The sequence below is a fragment of the Dama dama genome, chromosome 32, assembly GCF_033118175.1.
Source record: "Dama dama isolate Ldn47 chromosome 32, ASM3311817v1, whole genome shotgun sequence".
Classification (NCBI taxonomy): Eukaryota; Metazoa; Chordata; class Mammalia; order Artiodactyla; family Cervidae; genus Dama; species Dama dama.
In genome coordinates, this window is record NC_083712.1 from 13,587,409 (window position 1) to 13,596,812 (window position 9,404).

Below are 9,404 nucleotides of genomic sequence, written 5' to 3' on the forward strand. Positions count from 1 at the left end.
GTTCCCTTTTCTGCACACCCTCTCCAGCATTTATTGCTTGTAGACTTTTGGATAGCAGCCATCCTGACTGGCGTGTAATGGTACCTCATTGTGGTTTTGATTTGCATTTCTCTAATAATGAGTGATTTTGAGCATCTTTTCATGTGTTTGTTAGCCATCTGTATGTCTTCTTTGGAGAAATGTCTATTTAGTTCTTTGGCCCATTTTTTGATTGGGTCATTTATTTTTCTGGAATTGAGCTGCAGGAGTTGCTTGTATATTTTTGAGATTAATCCTTTGTCTGTTTCTTCATTTGCTATTATTTTCTCCCAATCGGAGGGCTGTCTTTTCACCTTACTTATAGTTTCCTTTGTAGTGCAAAAGCTTTTAAGTTTCATTAGGTCCCATTTGTTTAGTTTAGCTTTTATTTCCAATATTCTGGGAGGTGGGTCATAGAGGATCTTGCTGTGATTTATGTCGGAGAGTGTTTTGCCTATGTTCTCCTCTAGGAGTTTTATAGTTTCTGGTCTTACATTTAGATCTTTAATCCATTTTGAGTTTATTTTTGTGTATGGTGTTAGAAAGTGTTCTAGTTTCATTCTTTTACAAGTGGTTGACCAGTTTTCCCAGCACCACTTGTTAAAGAGGTTGTCTTTTTTCCATTGTATATCCTTGCCTCCTTTGTCAAAGATAAGGTGTCCATAGGTTCGTGGATTTATCTCTGGGCTTTCTATTCTGTTCCATTGATCTATATTTCTGTCTTTGTGCCAGTACCATACTGTCTTGATGACTGTGGCTTTGTAGTAGAGTCTGAAGTCAGGCAGGTTGATTCCTCCAGTTCCATTCTTCTTTCTCAAGATTACTTTGGCTATTCGAGGTTTTTTGTATTTCCATACAAATTGTGAAATTCTTTGGTCTAGTTCTGTGAAAAATACCGTTGGTAGCTTGATAGGGATTGCATTGAATCTATAGACTGCTTTGGGTAGAATAGCCATTTTGACAATATTAATTCTTCCAATCCATGAACACGGTATGTTTCTCCATCTGTTTGTGTCCTCTTTGATTTCTTTCATCAGTGTTTTATAGTTTTCTATGTATAGGTCCTTTGTTTCTTTAGGTAGATATACTCCTAAGTATTTTATTCTTTTTGTTGCAATGGTGAATGGTATTGTTTCCTTAATTTCTCTTTCTGTTTTTTCATTGTTAGTATGTAGGAATGCAAGGGATTTCTGTGTGTTAATTTTATATCCTGCAACTTTACTATATTCATTGATTAGCTCTAGTAATTTTCTGGTAGAGTCTTTAGGGTTTTCTATGTAGAGGATCATGTCATCTGCAAACAGTGAGAGTTTTACTTCTTCTTTTCCTATCTGGATTCCTTTTACTTCTTTTTCTGCTCTGATTGCTGTGGCCAGAACTTCCAACACTATGTTGAATAGTAGTGGTGAGAGTGGGCACCCTTGTCTTGTTCCTGATTTCAGGGGAAATGCCTTCAATTTTTCACCATTGAGGGTGATGGTTGCTGTGGGTTTGTCATATATAGCTTTTATTATGTTGAGGTATGTTCCTTCTATTCCTGCTTTTTGGAGAGTTTTAATCATAAATGAGTGTTGAATTTTGTCAAAGGCTTTCTCTGCATCTATTGAGATAATCATATGGTTTTTATCTTTCAATTTGTTAATGTGGTGTATTACATTGATTGATTTGCGGATATTAAAGAATCCTTGCATTCCTGGGATAAAGCCCACTTGGTCCTGATGTATGATTTTTTTAATATGTTGTTGGATTCTGTTTGCTAGAATTTTTTAAGGATTTTTGCATCTATGTTCATCAGTGATATTGGCCTGTAGTTTTCTTTTTTTGTGGCATCTTTGTCTGGTTTTGGAATTAGGGTGATGGTGGCTTCATAGAATGAGTTTGGAAGCTTACCTTCTTCTGCAATTTTCTGGAAGAGTTTGAGTAAGATAGGTGTTAGCTCTTCTCTAAATTTTTGGTAGAATTCAGCTGTGAAGCCATCTGGTCCTGGGCTTTTGTTTGCTGGAAGATTTTTGATGACAGTTTCGATTTCCTTGCTTGTGATGGGTCTGTTAAGATCTTCTATTTCTTCCTGGTTCAGTTTTGGAAAGTTATACTTTTCTAAGAATTTGTCCATTTCATCCAAGTTGTCCATTTTATTGGAATAGAGCTGCTGGTAGTAGTCTCTTATGATCCTTTGTATTTCAGTGTTGTCTGTTGTGATCTCTCCATTTTCATTTCTAATTTTGTTAATTTGGTTTTTCTCTCTTTGTTTCTTAATGAGTCTTGCTAATGGTTTGTCAATTTTGTTTATTTTTTCAAAAAACCAGCTTTTAGCTTTGTTGATTTTTGCTATGGTCTCTTTAGTTTCTTTTGCATTTATTTCTGCCCTGATTTTTAAGATTTCTTTCCTTCTGCTAACTCTGGGGTTCTTCATTTCTTCCTTCTCTAATTGCTTTAGGTGTAGAGTTAGGTTATTTAATTGGATTTTTTCCTGTTTCTTGATGTAAGCCTGTGATGCTATGAACCTTCCCCTTAGCACTGCTTTTACAGTGTCCCATAGGTTTTGGGTTGTTGTGTTTTCATTTTCATTCATTTCTATACATATTTTGATTTCTTTTTTGATTTCTTCTATGATTTGTTGGTTATTCAGAAGCGTGTTATTTAGCCTCCATATGTTTGAAGTTTTAACAATTTTTTCCCTGTAATTGAGATCTAATCTTACTGCACTGTGGTCAGAAAAGATGACTGGAATGATTTCAATTTTTTTGAATTTTCCAAGACCAGATTTATGGCCCAGGATGTGATCTATTCTGGAGAATGTTCCGTGTGCACTTGAGAAAAAGGTGAAGTTGATTGTTTTGGGGTGAAATGTCCTATAGATATCAATTAGGTCTAGCTGGTCCATTGTGTCATTTAAGGTTTGTGTTTCCTTGTTAATTTTCTGTTTAGTTGATCTATCCATAGTTGTGAGTGGGGTATTAAAGTCTCCCACTATTATTGTGTTACTATTAATTTCCTCTTTCATACTCGTTAGCGTTTGCCGTACATATTGCGGTGCTCCTATGTTGGGTGCATATATATTTATAATTGTTATATCTTCTTTTTTGATTGCTCCTTTGATCATTATGTAGTGTCCTTCTTTGTCTCTTTTCACTTCCTTTATTTGAAAGTCTATTTTATCTGATATGAGTATTGTGACTCCTGCTTTCTTTTGGTCTCCGTTTGCATGAAATATTTTTTTCCAGCCCTTCACTTTTAGTCTGTATGTGTCTCTTGTTTTGAGGTGGGTCTCTTGTAGACAGCCTATATAGGGGTCTTGTTTTTGTATCCATTCAGCCAATCTTTGTCTTTTGGTTGGGGCATTCAACCCATTTACATTTAGGGTAATTATTGATAGGTGTGGTCCTGTTGCCATTTACTTTGTTGTTTTGGGTTCACGTTTATACAACCTGTCTGCATTTCCTGTCTAGAGAAGATCCTTTAGCATTTGTTGAAGAGCTGGTTTGGTGGTGCTGAATTCTCTCAGCTTTTGCTTATCTGTAAAGCTTTTGAATTTTCCTTCATATCTGAATGAGATCCTTGCTGGATACAGTAATCTAGGTTGTAGGTTATTCTCTTTCATTACTTTCAGTATGTCCTGCCATTCCCTTCTGGCCTGGAGGGTTTCTATTGATAGATCAGCTGTTATCCTTATGGGAATCCCTTTGTGTGTTATTTGTTGTTTTTCCCTTGCTGCTTTTAATATTTGTTCTTTGTGTTTGATCTTTGTTAATTTGATTAATATGTGTCTTGGGGTGTTTCGCCTTGGGTTTATCCTGTTTGGGACTCTCTGGGTTTCTTGGATTTGGGTGGCTATTTCCTTCCCCATTTTAGGGAAGTTTTCAGCTATTATCTCCTCGAGTATTTTCTCATGGCCTTTCTTTTTGTCTTCTTCTTCTGGAACTCCTATGATTCGAATGTTGGGGCGTTTCACAGTGTCCCAGAGGTCCCCGAGGTTGTCCTCATTTCTTTTGATCCTTTTTTCTTTTTTCCTCTCTGCTTCATTTCTTTCCACCATTTTATCTTCTACCTCACTTATCCTATCTTCTGCCTCCGTTATTCTACTCTTGGTTCCCTCCAAAGTGTTTTTGATCTCATTCATTGCATTATTCATTTGTAATTGACTATTTTTTATTTCTTCTAGGTCTTTATTAAACAGTTCTTGAATCTTTTCAATCTTTGTTTCCAGGCTATTTATCTGTAATTCCATTTTGTTTTCAAGATTTTGGATCATTTTTATTATCATTATTCTAAATTCTTTTTCAGGTAGATTCCCTATCTCCTCCTCTTTTGTTTGACTTGGTGGGCATTTTTCATGTTCCTTTACCTGTTGGGTATTTCTTTGCCTTTTCATCTTGTTTAGATTGCTGTATCTGGAGTGGGCTTTCTGTATTCTGGAGGTCTGTGGTTCCTTTTTGTTGTGGAGGATTAACCCAGTGGGTGGGGTTAGACGATTGGCTTGTCGAGATTTCCTGGTTAGGGAAGCTTGAGTCAGTGTTCTGGTGCGTGGAACTTGATTTCTTCTCTTTGGAGAGCAATGGAGTGCCCAGTAATGAGTTTTGAGATGGGTCTATGTGTTAGGTGTGACCTTGGGCAGCCTGTATGTTGATGTTCAGGGCTATGTTCCTGCGTTGCTGGAGAATTTGCGTGGTATGTCTTGCTCTAAAACTTATTGGCTCTTGTGTGGTGGTTGGTTTCAGTGTAGGTATGGAGGCTTTTGGACAGTCACTTATTACTTAAAGTTCCTTGTAGTCAGGAGTTTTCTGGTGTTCTCAGGTTTTGGGCTTAAGTCTCCTGCCTCTGGATTTCAGTTTTATTCTTCCTGTAGTCTCAGGACTTCTCCAACTATACAGCCCTGATAAGAAAACTTCTAGGTTAATGGCTAAAAGATTCTCCCCCATTAGGGACACCCAGAGAGGTTCACAGAGTCACATGAAGAAGAGGAGAGGGAGGAGGGAGATAGAGATGAACAGGAGGAGAAAAAGGGGGACTCAAGAGGAGAGAGATAGATCTACGCAGCTGTCTGTTCCCAGAGTGTTCTCCGTAGCCCAGTCACCTACAAAGATTCACAGAATTGGATTGGGAAGAGAAGGGGAAAGGAGGAAATAGAGGTGTTCTGAGGTAGAAAACAGAGAGTCAAGATTGGGAGAGAATAATCTTCGGTTTAAAAATAGGGCTTCTCTTCTTTTTTTTTTTTTTTGTAAGTTTATAGTGTATTGAAAGTGAAAATTAAGGAGTAGTAGAGGAGTACTAGAGGACTTTAAAAGAAATAAGAGAAAAAGAAAAATAGAAAATAGAAGAGAAAAAGGAAAGAAAAAAAAGAAAAAAAAAAAAAGAAAAAAAAATTTTTTTTTCCCCCTAATTAAAAAATCGTAAAAGTCTATGGAAATGAAAGTTAAGGAGTAATGGGGGAGTAATAGGGGATTTTAAAGGAAAATAAAAGAGAAAAAAGAAAAAAGAAAAAAGAAAAAAAAGAAAAAAAGAAAAAAATAAAAAAAAAAAAAAGAAAAAAGTAAAATTATATCTAGGAGTTTCTCTGGAGCTGTTGCAGTCAGTGTGGGTTCGGCTCAGTTTCAGATAGCTCCTCGTTCCAGCTTACGCTTCTCGATATCTATAGGCTCCTCCGGTGTAGTCAATGTTTCCTAGAGGGATTTTAATCTGTTGCACCAGTCCCTTCTGAAGCGGTTCCCTTTGTTTATTTGGCTTTTGTTTGCCGGTCTCTTCAGAGCCTCATTTCCGCCCTGACACAGGCGGGCGGAGGTGGACTCTTATTCAGGTAGCTAGTTCCATCGCTCCGCGGGGAGGTGGGGGGGGGGCTTGCGCTGCCGGGAGGGGCTGGCGCTGTGGGGACAGGCTTGCGCCGCGGGGATGGGCTGGGGCTGCCGGGAGGGGCTGACGCTGCTTTCTCCGTTTGCGCTGCTCAGGCTCCCGGCTGTTCTATATGGAGCGCGCCCCGCGCTGCGCGAGGTTCCAGCCCTCGGGTGTTCCACAAAAGCGCGGAAGGAAAAGCTGCGCCTGCTCTCTGTGCCTTCCCCGTCAGAGCAGTCCAGGCAGCGAGGGGCTTGGTGGGCGCACTCTCCCCAGGTGTGGCGCGCCTACTCCCTTCCGCGGACCCAGTCTCAGTTTCCGCTGGCGCCAGTCGGGTGCGCGCGCCTTCTGCCCTCCGCGTCCCCAGCCCCAGTCCCCGCCCGCGCCGGTCGGGTGCCTGCGCCCTGTGTCTCGCCGCGACCTTCCCCTCCCCCCTGCCTCCTGCCTCCGGCGGAGCTGGGCCGGTCCGCAGCCTGCGAGCTCCTCTCTGGACCCTCTCGGTCTCTTTGTTCTGCGAACGGCCGGCAGTGTGTTCGGGCCGGTTAATTTACTCTCTCTCTTTTGGTCTCCCACAGTTCAAGTTGGCAACTCACAGAAGCTCCCTCCGATTGTCCTCAGGGCACTCAGGCCCGGACCCTACCCCAAGCAATGCCGCCTAAGAGCTCCCGGGAGGGATCTCCGTCCTTAGCTCTTTTGTCTCACTTTTTATCTTTTATATTTTGTCCTACCTCCTTTCGAAGACAATGGGCTGCTTTTCTGGGCGCCTGATGACCTCAGCTAGCGATCAGAAGTTGTTTTGCGAAGTTTGCTCTGCGTTCAGTTATTCTTTTGATGAATTTGTAGGAGAGAAAGTGGTCTCCCCGTCCTACTCCTCCGCCATCTTGGCTCCTCCCCAGACTTGATTTTTTTAGAGCAGTTTTAGAATTGAATGAAAAGCACTGTTTTCCCCTATGCTTTCAGCAACTCCACAGTCCACAGAGGGCAAAGAGTCGGACACAACTGAAGTGACTTAGCACATAAGCACACAGCCCTGATCCTGATGCCCGTTGCTGGTTTTCTGTCCAGAAGTGAGGATGTCTGCACTCTCTGAACTTTGACCCTACTCTCTTCAACTCAGAAGAATTGTTGGCCTGTTTGTGTTCTTGTTCCCTATGCTTTAGGCCTGGAAATCTGCAGAGGCTGGAGATGCCATAAGTCTCACTTAAGTTGTTTTCTTTTCTTTCTTTAAATGGCTGAGCACAGATATTTTTACAATTTAATTAGTTAATTCACTATTTTATCTGCCTTGGACCTTAATCACAGCAGGCAGAATCTAGTTGCAGCATGTGGAATCTAGTTCCCTGACTAGGGGTGGACTCAGGCCCCCTGCGTTGGGAGCACAGATTCCCAGCCCAGACCGCCAGGGAAGTCCCTCACCTACCTGTTTTCTGCTCTCCTCAATTACGATCCTGCATTGCTTGTGCCAGAGTCTGAATCAGTGGTTTCACAGGTTTTGCCTGGTTCCTAGTTGTGTAGTGTAGAAGGGCAGCATACAGTCCCATCACATCCTTTTTTATTTTTAATGCTGAATTGTGGGGTCCAAGCTCTGGTCTTTGAGTGTTTGCCCTTTCTTCCTGAGAACTCAGTTCCTTGACTGGGGGCTCTTGTTGGGGGTGATGGGCCTGCCACCACGTTTGCTCGAATCATTCTGTATCAACCTCCAGAGGCCACTGAATAGTTACAGGGCCCTGGAATGTACTTCAGTTCACAGAAAGGAGGACATGGCCACCCACTGCAGTATATTTGCCTGAATAATCTTATGGACACAGAAGCACTCAGATCAGAACCCTTTTAAAAGGAAAGATCATATTTGTTGGGGAAACAAATATGTGTTTTTAAGAAGGAGGTAGAACTTGAGGTGCCCCTGAGAGATGGGTTTGGAGACATAGCTGGAGGAGAGATTTTATCCAGGCCTGAGGTCAGTCAGAACAGAGGCAAGAGTGAGAGGAAAGCTAAGGGCAAGGTCGAGGAGGAGCCAGGGTGCCCCTGTCTCTGAGCTGGAACGTGCTCAGAAGGACCTGGGAAGACCCTCCGGGATACCCTGAAGTTTCCGAGATGGATTTGGTGGGGAGATGCTCTGACAGATGGACAGACTGCACAGCTCAGATGGGTGACAGAAGGCAAAGGAAGTGTTTCAGAAAGAACAAGTGGTCCAACCTTATTGTGGGGTGAAAATTGTGAAAGAGGAAAAAAATCTGACAATCTTTGGAACATCAGTTGAGACCCTCTTGTGGCTTCCTCTAGGGATTATACTTTATTTGAATTAAAGGGGAGTCATTAACACTTTCTAAGTTGCCTATTTGGTAACAACAACACAATAAACAGAATGTTAAAAAATAATCATGATAATAATCAAGCTTCTAAGTTTTTGTTAAAAGTCTTTAATTTGATTTGGCTTCTGGAGTCTTCAAGGAGGCATTTTCACACTATGTAACATTCTCCTTGTGTTTCTGGACTTTTCATTTCTTCTTCCGGCAGCATTTTCGTCCACTCAGGGAACAGCGGCCTATCTGTTCCTCCTTTGGAAGGCAGCTGATCAGAGCATGCCGGCCACTTCTTTTTTGCAGTAATACCTTTGTAACCAGCTTATGATTCCGCCATTGCCTACGGTGAAGAAACGGAGCACTCGGAAGGTTTTAAGAAGAGCGAGGTGCAAGACCAAGGGTTTGAAATCTCTCTAATAAGTTACCTGTTGCCATTCTCTGTTCTTTTATGTCTTTTTCTTCTTTCTTTTCCATCTGGAGTAAAGAAGAATGTGGGGCTAGCTACTAACAATCATTCTGTGGGTTCAGCTCAGCTGAGAAAGTTGCATGAACATGGTAGCCCGCTTGTGACCTGACAGCTGGGAGGCAGGGGCCACGATGATCCCCCAAGTCCTTAAGAGACCGAAAGACTGTACCTCCAACCTCTAAGCTAATAAAAGGGAACCTGTGCTTCTGTGCTCAGATTAAGTTCATTTCTCCTGTTGGTATTAAAGATTTACATCACTTTCTTCCTGTCTCATGAACAGGTATAATAATCCTCCCATGGAGGGATGGTTTGTGAGCTGATTAGTCTCTTAAGAGTGAATCACAAGGGATGGAGACCCTACTTTGAGCTTCTTGATGGTCTTTGTCAAGAAAAAAGAAAAAGAAAAACTGGTAATTTCTAGTTCCCAAGCAATAAATCTCCTTTATCTAAAATTCCCAAATGAATGGAGAGGGCTGACTCTGACTGACAAATTCTCAATCCATTCAGCCCTGTCATTTCCCAGCCCATCTTACCTGGAACAGGCAGCAAGAACAAGAAGAGCAACGCAAAGAGAAGGTAGTAGACCCTCATGGCTGGCTGGCTTCCCAGCTGAGACTGGACAGGACGGTGTGCTCGCTCACTTTATAGAGGCTCCAGGTCCGTAGCCATAGGGAGAAGCATTCAGCAGCTGCAATTCCTGTAATATTACAGGGATGACAATATGACGTATTTCCTGATGCTTCATGCCAAGGTCCCTTACAAAGCAGACCATGCCCATTCCCCCCAGGAGT

General features: G+C 41.8%; 1 pseudogene; it reads right to left on the reverse strand.

Moving 5' to 3' along the window:
* Positions 1-8,342: 8,342 nt before the first annotated feature.
* On the reverse strand, positions 8,343-9,204 carry LOC133050431 (beta-defensin 103A-like; annotated as a pseudogene).
* Positions 9,205-9,404: the final 200 nt, after the last annotated feature.